The sequence below is a fragment of the Lissotriton vulgaris genome, chromosome 1_1, assembly GCF_964263255.1.
Source record: "Lissotriton vulgaris chromosome 1_1, aLisVul1.2, whole genome shotgun sequence".
In the NCBI taxonomy this organism is placed as follows: Eukaryota; Metazoa; Chordata; class Amphibia; order Caudata; family Salamandridae; genus Lissotriton; species Lissotriton vulgaris.
The window spans coordinates 1701411341-1701428968 of record NC_141685.1 but is presented as its reverse complement, the minus strand read 5'-3'; the positions used below and the strand labels follow the sequence as shown (position 1 = coordinate 1701428968).

At 47.3% G+C, this 17628-nt stretch overlaps 1 protein-coding gene and 1 pseudogene across 2 annotated transcripts in view; one reads left to right on the top strand and one right to left on the bottom strand.

Annotated features, from left to right (window-relative positions):
* The window catches only part of LOC147751087 (sulfotransferase 1C1 pseudogene), a 32473-nt pseudogene extending 19725 nt beyond the window's left edge, over positions 1-12748 (bottom strand).
* The window catches only part of PRKCQ (protein kinase C theta), a 450307-nt gene that overhangs the window by 101795 nt on the left and 330884 nt on the right, over positions 1-17628 (top strand). The gene's annotated exons all lie outside the window — the stretch shown is intronic.

Below are 17628 nucleotides of genomic sequence, written 5' to 3'. Positions count from 1 at the left end.
GTCAAATGGGACATTGCCCGCTATTGGCGGTCTGACAAAGCCCCCCTATTAAAGAATGGCCCCATGGTATGGACTACTTCGCAAAAGCAGAACAGTGTGTATGTATGTTATGGAGGAATCCACAGAAACACCTCACATTGAACAGCTAAATGTATCTGATCGCATGCTGGATGATTTGCTGTTGGGATGTCAAATGTTGCAGGTCAGGCATCCATCCGGCGGTGATTGCTGTCTGTTGTTTTACCTTGTTAAAATTTAATAGGAGAGATCTATAAAATTCAATGTGTGCAGAGGGGCCTGGCACTGGTAGCTTCACATCTTGACGGTACTTTAAAAGTTGCTATCAAGGGATACTACATGACTAGTACAATTTTAGCAAAAGAATGGCACAAATGCCGAACAATCTGAAAAGATCTAGGACCACAAGTTCCATCTTTGCTTTGAGTTCTCTAAAGTGGGGGTTTCCACATGGGTTGCGGTACTCTGCTTGGAGAGTGGAATTTCCACATGTACTTCAACAAGCTCTTGTTTAGTGGTTCTGCCTTGCAGGTCTTGAAAGTAGCTGCTCTGACCAACGTTTCCTACCTTACTTTGCATTGCCTGTAAATAAATGTGCTGCTCTAAGGGAAACATCTACTGAGAGAAAGTGCTGTTTTTATTTTGTATGTAAAAATTAGAAAATCTGATAATAGCAATACAATCGTCACCCATTTGGTCAGACCGAGATGATGAAGTTTCTAAACGATGTGCCACAGGGTGTTGTTTTAAAAAAAAGATGTTGCGCTAACGTTGAATCAAAAAGTTTACAACCGGTTTGTTTTTGCTGAAATAATTACTATATTAGCAGATGAAGCATAGACTTTCCCGTCTCTTGAGAATGCGATGATTAATGAAACGTAAAATGGTGATAGGGAATGGTATTGCATCCTTTGAAATATGGTATAACGTTCAAAATGCCTCTTTAGCTGCTAGAAAAAGCGCTTGAGTAATTTGTCTATCATTTTATCAACCTGGAAAAGATGAAATGATGTGCTTCATGGCTTCATCATATTCGGTAATGATAAAGGGACTCATTTATGAAAACTGACGTATCGCTGCGTGAAAACAGCAGTGCAACAGTTTTCACTACGCCCTCCTTATGACAGGATGGATGCGTCATATTTAATGTACGGCGCTCCATGTTGCACGAAATTTGAGATGCAAAAGTGGGGGCATTGCTGGGGTGTGTCTGAAACCAGATGCAACTCCAGCAATGTGTCCTTTCACATAGGGCAAGCGGCATGTGAAAGGGCCTGCTCCAGTCTCATGCCTGCTGTGAGGCAGATGTAAGATACTGACACAGTAGCATCCTAGAAGTGGCACACTGAAATCTTATAGATTCTTCTACAAGGATTTTTGCGGGGTAACGCCTACCTTGCATACATTAAACTTGGCGCCGGGGTTTACAAAGTAGCACATCTGCCTAGATGCGTCATTTTGTAAATAGGGTACAACACTGCACATTTTTTATGTTTCTGCTGCGTCACAAAATATGACGCAGCGGCGGCGTAAAAGTGTCGCCAGGTTTTAAATGAGGCCCTAAGTCTCTTAATCCTTTGTTCGAAGGATGACGAACACATGCACACACACACACACACATACAAATACTGCCTCATTCACTCACTCACTATTGGACTGATTCACGAAGGTAAACTTACACTTTGGTCTAAATTCACAATTGTTTGCTATTCGCAGAGTTATTTTGTGAATAGTATCTTAAAGACTGCGGAGTCTCCGCACATGAAAAAATAGGACAGTCTTCCATATAGATACTGCTCGTAAAGTACCTTTATGAATAGCAAACAGTTGTAAACATGAAGAAGGCTTTATATGTCTAATGGATGAAAACAACACATCCATAGAATGTGCTGCATAATTTGTGTTTTGCCACATAATTTAGTTAACTCTGCTACATAATTTGCCCCTAACACACAATCTGTGTATCACGGCCACTAGAGTACTGCAATTCTGCAGCCTCAGCATTTCTGCATAATTATGGATTTGCCAAATAATCCATCGCCTGATGCATAACTTGCAGAATTAAAAAAAAAAACTTTTCTAGGTAAAATGAATCAAAAGTCACTTAACATTTGGCGATACAGGCCGCTGTGCAGTGAAAAACCCTCCCCAAAGGTTAATTATTCAATTTTCTGTTGCCTATTGCTATATTTGGGTGTTAAACTAGTAGTAATGAGGTGCAACCTTTGTCCAGACAGTGTTAACAAGTTTAAAAATGACAAAATAATAATAATGAAGTGGTACTATCACAAAATGTGCTGCATTACGCAACAGCATTTTCCTTTTCTTGCTGCATAATTTAGTCCACCCAGCATCATAATATGGTTCCCCCATCTCTGCATAATCATATGTGGCCACATGCAGCAGCCAAACATTATCCCACTATTTTCCCGAAGAGAAACAGGAAACAGCAATCGCTGAAGTGTCTGCTGATATTTAATGGACAGTCTTGGTGAATGCTTTTGGGTTCACTTGTGAGGTTATTTTGTGAACAGGAATGTGTTAACCAACGTCTGTTGCTTGGTGTGAGGGTAGGAAACTAGCTGTATTGTTGTGTGATAGGTGCTATGAGGTCATACACTGGTTGGTGTGCACATATAATGCAATGTTTGCTGTCTAATGTGATGTTGGGTTGACAGCTGTATCTTTGTGGCTGTGTTGTCATTTGATGTTTGGTGGATGCATGTATGAAGGAGGATGTGTTAATTTTCTGAAGGAATATATGATGTTGGGGTGTTGGCATGTGATGTACTTAATGTTTTATATTGCATGTGTGTTATTTTTTTGTTTCGTAAGGTGTTTGATATACTGAATTCTGTCTGTTTGACTTTGGTGTTAAGGCTGATTTAGTACATTAGGGTTGGGGCATGAGGTGAAGGTATCACAATAACTTTAGAATGTCTTCTCCTTTTTGTGGTGGAGCCACTATAAACATATTTCTCACCATTAACTTACTTTCAATTTTAGTTTTTTTAGGGAATTTCTTTTGGGCTCTTTTCAAATGAAACTTTATATAGTATACCTTCAACTCCCTCACAACGCAGCTGTACTATTTCAACTAAACTCCTTAAACTGTTATTATTTCACAAAGCTTAAATTTATATGGCTTTGAGATTGATTATGTTCTTACGTTTGCAAAATGATGCAAGATATTGGATTGGTTATGTTCCTGAAGTGATAAAGGCTACTTGTGTTGGTGCATGATGTTTGGCGTGTTTTTATATGATGGTGGGTGTGTGTATTTATAATGATAGGTTTAGATGTCTATGCTGATGATTGCTGAGATTTATGATAGAGCGGGTGCTGGCATATGATGGGGTTTGTGTGAGCATTTGATGGCTGTATGGTACTGTGTTGGTTGGTGTATACATTGGACTGCGTGATTGTGAGATGTGTGTGTGTGTAGGCATATAGAAACCATTATGTGGACAAGTAATGATGGGTGTGTGGTCATATATGAATTTGGGTGGGTAGATAAATGATGGCGGACGTCATACCCTATGAAGTGTGATAAATTATGTGTGAGGATGGGCATTCCTGCGTAATATTGCTTATTTGGATGTCTGATTGTGGGTATAGTAGCATTTGATGGTGGATGTGTGTGAATTTAATAATGGTTGACTGACTTATGGTTTTTGGTGTATTTAAATATGATGATAGTTGCATGGACTTTTGATGATTGATGTGTTAGTTTATGATAATGGGTGGGTTGTCATACAAAAACTTCTGAGCACATATGATGTTTGTTGCCTTGGAGTATGATAGTGTGTGTGTTGAAGTATAATGTTGCTTGTGTGGGTGTATGAAGGAGAATGTGTTGGCTTATTACATTTATGATATGTGGATGTATGATAGTGCATGTGTTTGGGTATAATAGTTGATGTTAGGGTATACCGATTGACATGTTGGGCTAATATACTGGTTCTGTGGACATACAATATTGGGTGTGTTAGAGTAAGATGTTGGGTATGTTGGCTAATGATGCTGATTGTGGAGAGATGAAGATGTTTTAGTGCTTATGGTGAGGGGTTTGGCATATGATATTGGTTGTGTGGCTGTCTGGTGGGGTGTGTTAGCACTTGGTGGGGGGTGTGTGGACCTTTAATATTGCTTGTGCTAACACTTGATTCTTGATCTGTTGGTGTAAATTGGTGGTGTATACTATTGGTTGTGTAGACGTATGATACTGGATGTATTTGTATCTGACAATATGTGTGGTGTGTTAAAGTATGCTTAGGGGTTTGTTTGCATACTATGTACAATGTTGGTTGAGTGGATTTATGGCAGTTGGTTTATTGGCTGAAGGTGCTGGTTTTGAAAACATATATATGAGGTGGGTGAGTGGGTACATGGTGTTAGTTGAGGACTGATGATGGTGGGTGTGTTGGCATGTGACATTATATGTATTGACATATGACTGTGTGTGCTTTGACATTTGAAAGTGAGTGTGTTGCAGTAAGATGGTAGTTGAGTTGCCTTATGATTTGAGTTGTGTGGAAGTATACTGGTTGGTGTATTGGGTTATGATGTAGGTTGTGTGTTATATGAAGCTGGGTGTGTGATGCATGTTGGTGGCTACATTGGCCTTCATGTTTGGCTCTTGTGGCTTTATCAGTGGATGTGTGATTTTGGTTGTGTAGATGTCATATGGTGACCCTCAGGTGGAATGATGGTGGGTGTATCAGCGTATGATGTTGGCTGACTACACCAATGCAGAATCCCTGTCCCCCTTCATTTGGCTTCCCACCACATCCTGCAGCCCCTGTGTGTTCCACATGCCTCCCCTGTGTGCAACCCTGGCCCACTTAGCTCCTCTGTCTTCCCCAACCTGCTGCAAGCTTTGTGTGTCATCCTGCCTTGCGCTGTAGCTCTCTTTGTGCCCCCAGTACCACTTACAGCCATTCAGAATGTCATCCACCTAGCTTCTTACCCCGCCACCCTTCTATGCGACCCTGCCTCTAATCTATGTGGACTTGGCCCCCTGCAGTTCCTCGGTCTGACCCCTCCTGCTCTGCATGACGTATATGCTAAACTGAGCTTTCCCCACACCCCTTCTATGTGGTCCACCCTAACCCTGCAGCCTTTTTGTCTTTTCCTTGCCTCTTCCTCATCTGCTGTTTATGAGCCCGCACCCCAGCAAAACCTTTGTGTCCCTGTCCCTCTTGCAGACATTGAGTGCCACTGTACTCCCCCTCGCTAGCGCTCTGTGTGTGCATCTGCCTACTGCATTGCTTCTGTGGGCCCCACAATGTGGGCCCCACAACATCCAGCCCACAGTGTCATGCTTTGCGTTGCCCTCCTCAGTTTCTCATGATGCCACTGCCTCCCATCTCTGTGAACCCCTGGAGCCCCTCTGTGTACAGCTGCTCAGCACTCCTTCCCTGGTGGTCCCTGAGCCGCCTTAATGACAGCAGGAAAAAGCAATATTAGCCAGTCTGGCGCCTTATCCTATCTCTGATCTGGAAGCCCCACCCAGCAACTTCCTCAATCAGAGAGCTAAAAAGATGTGCAGCAGTGCTAAAAGAAACCTGCGGAAAGCCAGAGAAGAACTGGCTCCATGAATGAACACCAAAAAGCTAAGCAGCCTTCAAGAATGCCACACGCGGACACCACCACCTCATCAAATGCGCCAAAAGGGCATCCTTTAATGACTGCCTAGACAACAATGCACACAACAGCAAAGAGCTCTTTAAAATCGTGAAGGAACTCTCCAACACCAACGACATCCCACCCTCTCAAGACCTGTGCGACTCGCTGGCCACCTTCTTCCACCGCAAGATCGCAGACATCCACGACAACTTCAACACCACTACTGCCTGGCAACCACTGAGACTTCCGCCCCCATGACCACCATCCACACCAACCGTCTGCTCTCCTGGACCAACATCAACGATGACAATACCATCAAGATCATGAACACCTTCCACTCCAGATCCCCATCAGATGAATGCCCACACTACATCTTCAACAGAGCCAACACCACCATCGCACCCCATCTCCGGAAAGCCATCCACATCTCCTTCGAAACAGCAACCTTCCCGGAGAGCTGTAAGCACACCGAGATCACCGCCCTACTAAAGAAACCCAAGGCGGACCCCAAGGACCTCAAGAACTTTCGACCCATCTTCCTGCTCCTGTTACCGGCGAAGGTCTTCGAGAAGGCCATCAACAAACAACTGACCAGCTACCGCGAGGAGAACAGCATCCTGGACCCATCCCAGTCCGGGTTCCGCAGCAACGACAGCACCGAAACTGCACTCATTGCCGCCACCGATGACATCAGGGCCCTGCTAGACAGCGGAGAAACCGCAGCCCTCATCCTCCGGGACCTGTCAGCCACCTTCAACACGGTCTGCCACCTCACGCTACGAACACACCTCCACGACACCAGGATCCAAGAGATTGCCCTGGAATGGACCACCTCCTTCCTCTCTGGCAGAACAAAGAGCCTCCGCCTCCCTCCCCTTCCGCTCCGAAGCCACTGAGATAATCTGCGACGTACCCCAGGGCTCGTCCCTCAGCCCAACGCTGTTTAACATCTACATGGCACCGCTCACCCACGTCGCCCGTCTGCACGACCTCAACATCATCTCCTATGCTGATAACACCCAGTTGATCCTCTCCCTCATCAAGTACCCCCACACCGCCAAAACCAACCTCCACAAAGGAATGAAGGCCGTTGCCGAATGGATGAGGAACAGCCGACTGAAGCTGAACTCGGACAAGACAGAGGTCCTCATCCTCAGATCCACCCCCTCGGCTTGGGACGACTCCTGGTGGCCGACCGCACTAGGAACAGCTCCAACACCCACCGACCAAGCATGCTACCTAGGGGTCATCCTCGACTCCACACTCTCCATGACAAAGCATATCAATGTCGTCTCTTCCTCCTGCTTCAACACCCTCCACATGCTCCGAAGGATCTACAAGTGGATCCCCACTGTTACGAGAAGGACAGTCACCCAGGCCCTTGTTAGCAGCCGACTGGGTTACGGAAACGGCCTCTACGCAGGAGCCTCGACCAAACTCCTGAAACGGCTCCAGCGCATCCAGAACGCCTCCGCACGACTGATCCTCGACATCCCTTGCCGCAGCCACATCACACCCCACCTGAGAGACCTGCACTGCCTCCCCGTCAACAAGAGGATAACCTTCAAGCTCCTCACCCAAGCACAGAAGGCACTCCACACACCAGACCAGCATACCTCAACAGCCGACTCAGCTTACACACCCCCACTGGCCAGCTCCGCTCCGCCGACCGCCCCCTCGCCACCGTCCCCCGCATCCAAAGAGTGACAGCCGGCAGCAGATCATTCTCCCACCTCGCCGCCAAGACATGGAACACCCTCTCCATCCGCCTACGGCAGACCCAAGACCTACTGACCTTCAGAAAACTTCGCAAAACCTGGCTTTTAGCCAGTAGCAGGACTCCCCACCCCTAAGCGCCTTGAGTCCCTCAAGGGTAAGAAGTGCACGTTACAAATGCTATGATTGATTGATTGATTGAAAAGAGATCTCTGCATTCTGTTGGCCCATCCAATGAGGATTAAAGAACATCAGTCTAGAAAGATTGACAAACTATAACTACGCCGTAACGGACCTCAGTGGGAAACCTTTTATACTCAATTCTTTGACTATGACAGGTATAAATAAACCTTCACCATGTCCCAAAGTACAAGAATGCAAATGCAGAAACGAACCCCCAAGTCTAAAATGTTTAGCAGGAATCTGATTAATAACACTGGGAAAGAGATGAAGAGTTGTCAACAAGAATATAGAGCCATTCAATGGGTGTTGGAACTTTAAAGAGCCATTCTCATGACATGGGAGAATGGCGTGGTATTTCAGCCTATCATTTCCAGACTACTGGTGTTTTAGACATTTTTATATATCAGTTTTATAAAAGGTAGCATAACTCGCGTGCCAGATCTAGTTTGTGTTCTATTACACAGAATAGAAGACACGTTCTAATCAATTATGTTTCTTGTTCCAATGCTTAATGTTTGCTTCGTGAAGGCCTCTGTCCCTTCCTTCGTTTTGAGAGCATCTGTTCCCAAGATAAAGGGGCAGATTTATGTTAACTGGCGCATCCCCAGGGATGCGCCAGTTAACATGCGCCACAGTGCGCCACAGCTCCGCCAGCCATGATGCGCCGCATTTATAATGCGGCGCACCATGGTGCAAAAACGGCACAGATGCGTGACGCATCTGTGCTGGAAATGTGGCGCATTGCTGGAGTTGCGTCGCAAGCGCGACGCAGCTCCAGCAAGGCTCGGGGGTGCCCCATTTTAACAATGCTGCGTCAAGACCTACGCCTGCTTCAAGCAGGCGTAGTCTTTTGACGCAGCATTGGCTTAAAAGTGACTGAGTGAAATCTCATAGATTTCACTCAGCCACTTTTGCGAGGCGCACCTGCCCCGGAACGCCCACCCTGCGCCGGAACGCCCACAAGCGGCGCAGGGCTTTACAACGTGACGCATCTGCCTAGATGCGTCACGTTGTAAATCGTTCGTAGGGATGGGCCACGTTTACGCCGCCTTGCGTGACGCAACAGCGGCGTAAACGTGGCGCAAGGGCCTCATAAATCTGCCCCAATGTGTGTTAGTCTCATTGGTAATGGGAGTGGCAGGCTGCTGTAGGTCAGAGACCTTTGAAGCATGTTGTAAAGCTCTGAAGTAGATTAGCCATGCCCTTTACAAACCTTGACCTTATCTGACACATGGATTGGTGGGTACCTCCAGCTACGATGACATTTTCCTCTTGAGAGCCCCCGCAGTGATTGAACCCAGAAAGCACTTAGAAGTCCAAGTGTTTGTGGGAACAGAAGTAAGAATACGTTTAAAGAAAACAGGCAATTCGTTTGTACACCTATTTAAATGCTTTCTTCTTGAGGCAGTAAAATAATGTTTTCTTTTATTGCCAACATGATTTAGCCTGAAACATGATACATCTTCATAGTGCAAAATTCCTCATGAACGCTAAAAGTATTTATAGAAAGGTGATTGCAAACATACCAGAATATGTGTGTAATCCCTAATACAGCACTTGTTTAAAAGCCGCCATTTTAGCTGGCTTTGCAGACAAGAAAGGTTAAGGGTAGGAGTAGGTAAACTATTACTGCAAGAGGCCAAATGTGCATTACGCGGGAAAACGTCTCTTGCCACTGACCCACTGTGGTGTATTCCAGTTTTCTAAATCCTGCCTGTGTCCTACTGAGGGCTAAAATGCAGACTCATCGTACTGAATAACAACATACATGGATCCTTCTAATACGTTGTTTTGGCTTTTAGGGGCAGATAGCGCCACTTAGATATTTCCACGAGTCGATTTTGGAAAGAACGAATGAAGGCCTCTTTCTTGTGCTGCTTTCTGTCACAGATATACCATTGAAAAACGTTGAACTGTGGTCCTTCATTCTAATTTGTTCTGTGGTATTGGGGTGATATTTCTCCTTGTTAATTCCCCAGTGTAGGCCCCGCTCCCGGGTCCCTTAAATGAGCCACACTCACTGAATTCAATTCAATACTTTATTTCGGTCTGCTTTGGAACATAAAAGTGCATAAGATAAAAATACAACAAATTAGGTTTAAAAATCATCATTACAGCAATTTACAACAATTAAGCAATCTTTATGATAATGCCAAATGACAGGGATGGGGGAATTATTTCCACATTTCATCAGTAATTTACATATAAAATCAGTTAAGTTTAAAAAATACAATAATTATTTATATAAGTATAAAAATAAACAGGGGTATTAAAGTTAAAAACTTACATTCCATTAAAAATTTAAATATTAATATACAGGCGATCAATCACTGTTGAGATACTCCAATGTAATGTTAAAAAAACTCAATCGTAAAGTATTTGTCGTAGTGAGACCCCATGCGGTCCACTCCCCTTTATTTAAAGCCTCTGGCCACACCTGACCAGAGGATGTTCAGCATGTACATCCGGGTCTGCGGATAGGAGGACCGCTGACCTGCTACAGGTACAACTAAGACCATTAGCCATGTTTCAACTCTCAGAAGACACAGGACTGAAATCGCGGTATCCACAGTATCGCACTGCTTTCCGGTAAACTTAGGCAAGGGGTTGAAGTAATAGGATTTCTCTTGCCCCACAAATCAATCCGTTCTACAAATACCTATTACTGACTCTCTACAATATGTTATTTAAAGAGTCACAGAAATGAATATGTAGGAAAACAAATCATTTGAATGGGGGCTGCAACATCAATGTCTTGATAGTGTTAGGGGAAGAAGATGCACTGTAGGAAGTAGATCGAGTTTGTTCTCTTTCCAAATTATTTAGAATATATTTTTAAACTGAGGAAAGACAATACATTTTTAATTTATTACATTTTCAGTATAGAGTAATAAATAACTTCAGTCCAGTGTGCAGTACAGTAGGATCAGTACATTTCTCATATGCATTTCCCATACACCTAGAAAAAAAACGATATGGTGGATGCAATACAATTTTAGTAACATCCGCATCAAAACAGACATGGCATGAACAATCATTCAAAAGAAAGCAATAATTCAAAACATCTAAAATGCATCAAAAGCAAGCTATTAACTATTACAGTTGCAGCAGCATTCACTATCGCAAGTTGCCTTGAACACATATACTTCTACTTGGTAATGAGCAAGGACCAGGCAAACTCTAAATGAGGGATTAGGAACCTTATTTGCTTTCTCTACTTCATTGCTTTCCTCTCCGGCCAGTCCCATTTTTAGGTCAAGCCTACCAAACAGCGCAGCTCCCTGGTTGAAAATGATCTACTGTCAATTTACTAGGAAATTACAGTGGGATTAAACCCCACCCATTTCTTACAATTGGTAGGCTTTATTGTTACTATTATGGTTTCTTCTTACTTGATGGCTTGTGTTAGACCTGTCAGCCTTAGGGTGGTCTTCCCCCAAACGTTTGGAATGCTTGTGCCAAATTTTGCTGAGCTCGTTTTTGTTGGCCTTAGGACTCTGTGCATTTTTTGACTGATAACCTATGCTAAAGTGTATGTACTCACTCCCCTAAACATGGTTTGATTGGAATATATACCTAATTGACATATTTAATTTACTTGTAAGTCTCATGTAGAGTGGTATACAATATACCCAGGAACTGTAAGCTACATGCTACCAGTGGGCCTGCAGCCCATATTATCCCAGCCACTTAAATAGAACTCTAAAAACATGTCCCACCAGGGGTGTGGCCAAGATAGCGAGCGGGTAAGACGTGTTTCACATCGCCTCCCCGCTCCTGGGCACCCAAATCTGCCCATTCCTGTGAAGTGCAGCCCCTGAAGGCTCAAGAATAAGAGGGGATGCAACTCCAGCCCGACAGCGCTGTCAAATAAAGTGGAAGTGGGCCGGAGGCTGGAGAGCAGACAACTCCGCACCCAGCGCTGCAGCAGCACAGAGCGAGGAAAATGGCAGCCGAACCCAACCAGACGAGTGGAGGTCGAGAGCGGTGCTTGGCGTGGGGTCCAGAAACACTACAGGCCCCTCGGGGGCAGATAAGCACCTAACGAGAACAGCTAGATGAGGTGAGAGTCTTACCGGAGTGCCCCGGGCAGAGCCCAGCGCTAACGGGAGATGGACGGAACCTGGATGTGAGAAGCGGGGTGATTGCGGTTCTGGGGCATGGGCCAGATAATCGACTGGCGCCGAGGGCCTGGCGCGCTGCTGAAAGGCGGCACCCATAGCGGTCGCCGTTGGTGTATGACACGCAACAAGAGAAGAGTCCAAGCCTCCAAGAGGCCTAGCGGACGGCGAGGCGCTCGATCAAGCAGCGGAGGAGGCGGATTCAGGAGCTCCGGAGGACCTGACTGGCCCGGAGGAGCATCAGCCAGATGCACTGGCTGGCGCTCGCGGGCTCGGGGACAGGTGGGCAGGCTGGGCCGTGACCAGAACAGGGGATCGCATAAGCAGGTCGACACTAGCGGCGAGCCGATAAGAGTCTTGGAGTCAGGGACTGAGGTCGCGGCGTCGGGGGCTTGCAGGGCTAGCCCAGGCCCTATGTGGAGCAGTGACCTTCCAGGAAAGAGTCTGGTGAGTGCCAAAGCAGCCTGCGAGCCCCACTCGGCTCAGTAATACACGCGGACCAAAAGAGGGGGATTTGAGTCCAAGCTAGTACTGCACTACAGGGCTTCCATCAGCGGAGCCCACCTACGAGCCCCAATTGTCAGCGGACAACGAACAGAGCGAGCGGCCGGCCCTACAGACAGGGCCTGAGGGACTTTCCTTTTGACTGCACATTAAAGGGGGCCCAACACAGAGAGGGACAGGGACCCAAAAGTTGAAGGACCAGGAGAGGCACCACGGAAGACACAGGATTGGCCCGGAGTTAACGTACTCCCTCCACTGCAAATCACGAACTACGCTGCATCCTCAGCCTGGGCATTGATAGCTGTACTTAGCCGAATGTAGGAACATTGAGGGCAGAGAGGGACTGCCCGAAGCAGTGCTCCTTATCCACGTACTCTCTGATGCAGCTCTCGGCCTGGAAGTGGCTAACGGAGAGTGAGCAACCTAGCACTAGATGCGGCCACCAGGCCCAGCGCACGAGCCAATCACTGGGAGGACACCAACGCCGACCCCACACAAATCGACCGGGTGTGCGGTTACCCATAGCTTCGGTCCTGAAGGTATCCACCTACCTTGCGGAACCCCCAGGGAGGCGCCATCCCGAGCATCATACCAACCCTAAGGAACCAATAGTATAGCGCCCAAGTACAGAACACTGCGGGGCGAGGGGGCATACAATAACTGGAGCAGAGGGTGTGAACAGAAAGCCACTCTACAGCCTATACCCTACACCGCCAACATGTCCTGCCTGCGCAGGAAGAAAGACAGAACAGTGAAGGGCATTCTAACCAAACCCCCACAAACCTGAGGAGGAGACGACCGGTCCACGCCCACAAACTAGCTTCAACTCAAGTCGGAAGGGTTGGAGGCCCCGATCACCCGGTCCTTTCTGGAAACATTGCTTAACACCCTCTGTGACGACTTCCATACACTGATAAGCGAAGTGGCTGGGGAGGTGAAAGAGATCCGCCGAGACGTGGATGCGATCGGAGAGAGGGTGGCCACAATTGAAGACCAGGACCAGGCCAAGGAGGAAGAGGTAACATAGCACCAACAGGAGTGCTACGCTTGAGGGAAAAACAAATAGACATCTAAGCCCACACAGAGGATCTCAAAAACCGCTCTTGTCGGAATAACATTCGGGTAAGGGGAGTTTCAGCGGACGCGGAGGGGCCAGACATGGTCCACTACTTACAGGAACTGTTTCACAATATCCTTGGAGCCCCGCCAGACTTGGAGATCCGCATTGACAGAGCCCACCGAGTGGGGTTGAGAAGAGGGGCCACTGTGCCACCGCCAGAAATCCTAGCATTCTTGCTCGACTATCCCCTCAAGGAACGCATTCTTCTAGAGGCCAGGATGAAGCAACCAATTAAATACCAGGGCCATTCTCTTGCCAACGTCATGCTACAGAAGTGGCGGGAGTTTAAAGAGGTGACCTCACATCTCCGGGAGAAAGGAGTGGCGTACTCCTGGGGTCATCCGTTCCGGTTAATCTTCAAGTGGGACAGCACAATACACCAGATTAAATCACTACAGAAGGCCTGCAAGTTATTAGGTCTGCCAATTCCATAGTCCCGAGGAGCGGTCCAGTCGTATCGGAGAGAGGCACGAGAGCAATGGCAGAGAATGGAGGAGGCGCCTTCAGGCCAATTCCAGGGAGCCTAATCTCACAACCATGGTGCAGGAAAGACAAGCATTGCTAGAGACGGTCCTCAAAGACACAGTATCCCAGGACAGCTCCTGGGTCCTGAAGGGGCTGTTGCAAGCAAGTGTACCATGTAGGGTGTGGGTGGGGTGTTGCTTGGAGCGAGGAGTCAGGGTTTTTTTGGGTCATGCCATGTCCTTCTTCTTTATTTTTTCCAGGTATATGTGAACAAGCCCTGCGGGCACTGGACAATATGGGGGGGGATGGGAGTTCAGGTTGGGGTTAGGGAGAGGGTGGGGGGGGAAATGGTGTGCTACAAAGGGGGATCCAGCTGATTAAGCGACCAACAGGGCAACTCAGTGGCGAGGAGGTAGAGGGCGCAAATATGACAGTGGGGTGGGAAAGTCCGCTACCATCGCAATCCACTTTCGATCATATCCCATGACACACTCTACACTACACACTCTCACTCTAAATGTGAGGGGCCTGTATAACCCCAATAAGCGGAAATCCATACTGTCCGACTTAGGGCACTCGGGGGCAGATGTATGCCTTCTTAAGGAGACTCACTTCCTATCCAAGGAATGGCACTGGATGAGGTCCAGGGCATTTCCTCAGCAGTTCTTTTCTTCAACAAAAGCCAAAAAGGCAGGGGTCGCAATCCTGGTGGCTCAGCATTTTGGAGGGAAAGTGAGGGTCAAGGTAGCAGAAGTTAAGGGGCATCTTAAAGCCTATAAACTCTGGTTCGCCCATCATGTTATGTTATATATTATAAATTGTTTTATAACCCGCTCTGTTACTGACTAGTATCCTGGTGCGGGGATTACTGACTAGTATCCTGGCGCGGGGATCTAGTATCATAGTGGGGTCCATTTATGCACCCAACTCAGGGCAAGAGAAATTCCTGAAAGCAGCCCTCTCTGAAGTCCTGAGCACGCAAGAGCGGTGGATAATCGTTGGGGGGGACCTAAATGTAGTAATGGACACGTCAGTGGACAGATCCAGCCAGAGATATACCCAGACTGAGGAATTGTCTTGTGAGGGGCAGGAATGGCTACAGAATAGAGGGCTTGTAGGTCTGTGGCTCATCCTCACACCTCTCAATTATCTTTCCATTCACACGCACAGCACACATATGCTAGGCTTGACCATTTGTTGGGCACGCAGGAACTCAACGCCCTGGTGAGGGACTTAAACATCATGCCGGCGTCTCTCTCGGAACATGATGCAGCGACGGTGACATTATGGGTACCTCAGCCACATAGGAAACTTGGGGGTTGGAGATTGCAGGAGGGCATGTTGCGGCGACACATGACCAGATCCTCAAATGCATCACAGACCACTTAGACCTGAACGATTCTCCCAATGTCTCCCTGGCTACCCTATGGGGGCCCTAAAGGCAGTGGGGAGGGGGAAATTGATTGCGATCTCTGCAGGTGTAAACAGGGACCGCAAAACCAAGAGAGAGCAGATCACCGCACAAGTACTCGAATTGGAGAGGGTGCACAGTAGGACTGGGGCACCAAGAGTTTGGCGCCATCTTAAAGCGGCTGGGGCCCAATTAGCGGGACTCGACTTAGACTGGGCTGAATACACAGCGTTCAGTTTCAAACACTCCTAATACATTGGGGCGATAAAACGGAGCACATGCTGGCGATCAAACTGAGAGCCTGCACCCTGCAGATGAAGGTTTAGTCCCTCAGATCGAGCTCAGGGAAGACAGTAGAAAATGATGAGGAGATAGCAAAGGTCTTTCAAACATTCTTTGCTGAGCTTTATCGCAAAGACACCCCTCAAAGCTCCCACATCGACACCTACCTCCAGGACGTACACTTAACGACTCTAGGGCCAGGGCGCGCAGAACTGTTGGAGTCACCCATACAGGAAGAGGAAGACATAGGGGCAATCTAGTGCCTCAAACTACTGAAATCACCGGGACCCAACAGCTTTTCTGCCCGGGTTCTATAAATCCTTTTGCCATGTTTTTGCTCTGCTTTTGACAAGGCTCTTCAATTCTTTTACTGGCCTGGGAGCTATCCCTCCGGAGATGCTAGAGGCGTCCATAGTAGTACTGCCCAAACACGGGAAAGATAAATCACTCTGCGGCTCCTATTGCCTCGTGTCGCTCCTCAATGTACATCTGAAGCTCTTCACAGGGGTGCTGGCGGCTAGATTGGGCCCCCTCGATCCGGGCAGCGTCGAACCTGACCAGTATGGCTTTATCCACAATAGACAGAGTGGCGACAACACCAAATGCATTTTACATTTAGTGGACAAGGCCCATCGCACTGACAAGGATGCTCTCCTATTATCGGTCAATGCTGAGAAGATATTTGACCAAGTGGATTGGTCTTTCTTAGACAAGACCCTGATTCACTTTGGCCTGGGGACAGGTTGAGGTTCCTGGGTATCGAGCTGCTACAGCAAGCCCACAACGACTATTAGGGTGAATGGGATATCATCCAGCCCCTTCAAGATTCAGAGAGGGACCCGCCAGTGATGTCCGCTGTCGCCTCTCCTCTTTACCCTCCATTGAGCTGCTCGTTCAGACGGTAAGAGATAACCCTGACATCCTGGGCATTCCATTCGGCGGGGAGAGACACGCAATCAGTCTTTATGCGGAATACATCATCACTTCCCTCAAAACGCCAGCACACTCTGTACCGGCATTCTTGCGAGAACTGGAGGCCTTTGGTCAGGTCTCGGGTTTCCAGGTCAATGTCGGAAGTCTATGGTTCTTTTGTTGAACCAGAGAGGGAACACTCAGGCTGCGGACAGAGCCCCTTACGCAGGGATACATACAATGTCATCTTTACCATACTTTGGAGTTTAGTTGGCACCATCTGTGCCACAAACGGTAATGCTCAACTATTTCAAATTAACCACTCGAGGAACTGCAACAATGGACACACCACCAGCTATCACTCCTGGGGAGGGTAGCAACAATTATCTTTCCCAAAGCATTATATCTTTTTCAGACAAATCCAATTTGGCCACCAACAGGTACTCTTCAGAAACTGCAACAAGCAATAAAACAGTTTGTTTGGGAAGGGGCAAGACCCCGGATGCGGAAAGAGTTGGTCTATCTACGACCCAATGAGGGTGGTCTGGGGATCCCAAACATTCTGGAATATTTCCGAGCAACACAGTTACGATTTCTCGTAGAATGAAACAGATTGCAATCCGAGAAGAGATGGCTGTTCCAGGATAGGGTGCTGGCCAAACTTTCTCTTTGGAAAGTCCCTTTCCTCTAAGATAGGCCCCCAAATCTACAGGGCTCACCCATTACGCACAACTACTCAGGGTCTGGGATGGTGTGGCCATTAAGTGGGAATTGACATATTTTCCCTCTCCTATGACTCCCCTACTGGATAACAAGGAATTTTTCCCGGGGATGGGCAGAAGGGTGTTTGCGGGTTGGCGGGAGACAGAGTATAAAGCGGCAGGACATTTCTGTGATATAGACGGGATCATTTTCTTCTCGGATTTATGATCGGACTATGGCCTCTCGGAAATGGAGAGGTTTCATTACCTGCAGCTCCATTATTGGATCCTTCACACGGAGATGCAGCCAAAGGTGAGCAGGAAGCTGACAAAATACGACCGATGGCTTCTAACCAAGAATACGGACAAGAAAAAGATCTCTGAATTGTATGACATGTTGCGCCCCCGGCTCCTACGGCGAGCACGGCTAGCCAGAAAAGATGGGCGAAGTAATGGGGAAGGGATATTTCAGTAAAAGAATGGAATGGCATCTACTTCCGAGCCAATCACACTGCACGCAACACTGCCAGCAGGGAGGCTGCAGTCAAGATAGCCATGTACTGGTAC